Source organism: Arachis duranensis, chromosome 7 (genome assembly GCF_000817695.3).
Source record: "Arachis duranensis cultivar V14167 chromosome 7, aradu.V14167.gnm2.J7QH, whole genome shotgun sequence".
Lineage (NCBI taxonomy): Eukaryota > Viridiplantae > Streptophyta > Magnoliopsida > Fabales > Fabaceae > Arachis > Arachis duranensis.
In genome coordinates, this window is record NC_029778.3 from 31,031,172 (window position 1) to 31,031,859 (window position 688).

The following is a 688-nucleotide window of genomic DNA, read 5'->3' on the forward strand; positions in this document are numbered from 1 at the left end:
GGAATTTGTCTGACAACTGTTTCCATGTTTTTATGCTTGCTGTAGGTTGGTTATTCAACCACCTTTTAGCTTGATCTTTTACAGCAAATGGAAACAGTAGTAGTCTGTAGACATCCTGATCAACCTCTTTATCATGTACTGTGTCAGCAATTTGTAAAAATTGTGCCAAAAACTCAGTAGGTTCTTCCTGTGGAAGACCGGAATACTGGCAATTTTGCTGCACTATGATAATGAGCTGAAGGTTTAGTTCAAAGCTGCTTGCTTTGATGGGAGGTGTACAGATGCTACTCCCATATGCAGCTGTAATGGGGTTAGCATATGACCCCAGAGTCCTTTTGGACTGATTAATCCCACTTAAGTCCATAATGGACAAGAGGGAAATGATAATGATTGTAAAGAGATAAATTTTGTTTTTTTTTTTTGAATAAACAAAAAAATAAAATAAAACAAAGGAAAATTAAAGTAAAAATTCGAAAATCAAAAAGAAAATAAAATCAAAGCAAATTGAAAACTGAATCAATGAGTTAATTAAAAAGATTTTGAAAATAGCAATTAGAAAGATATGATTGAAAAATTTTATGAAAAATATTTGATTTTTTTTTTGAAATGAGGAAAGAGAAAAACAACAAAATGACACCAAACTTAAAATTTTTAAAAAATCAAACACACAGTTTTCGAAAATTTTTAA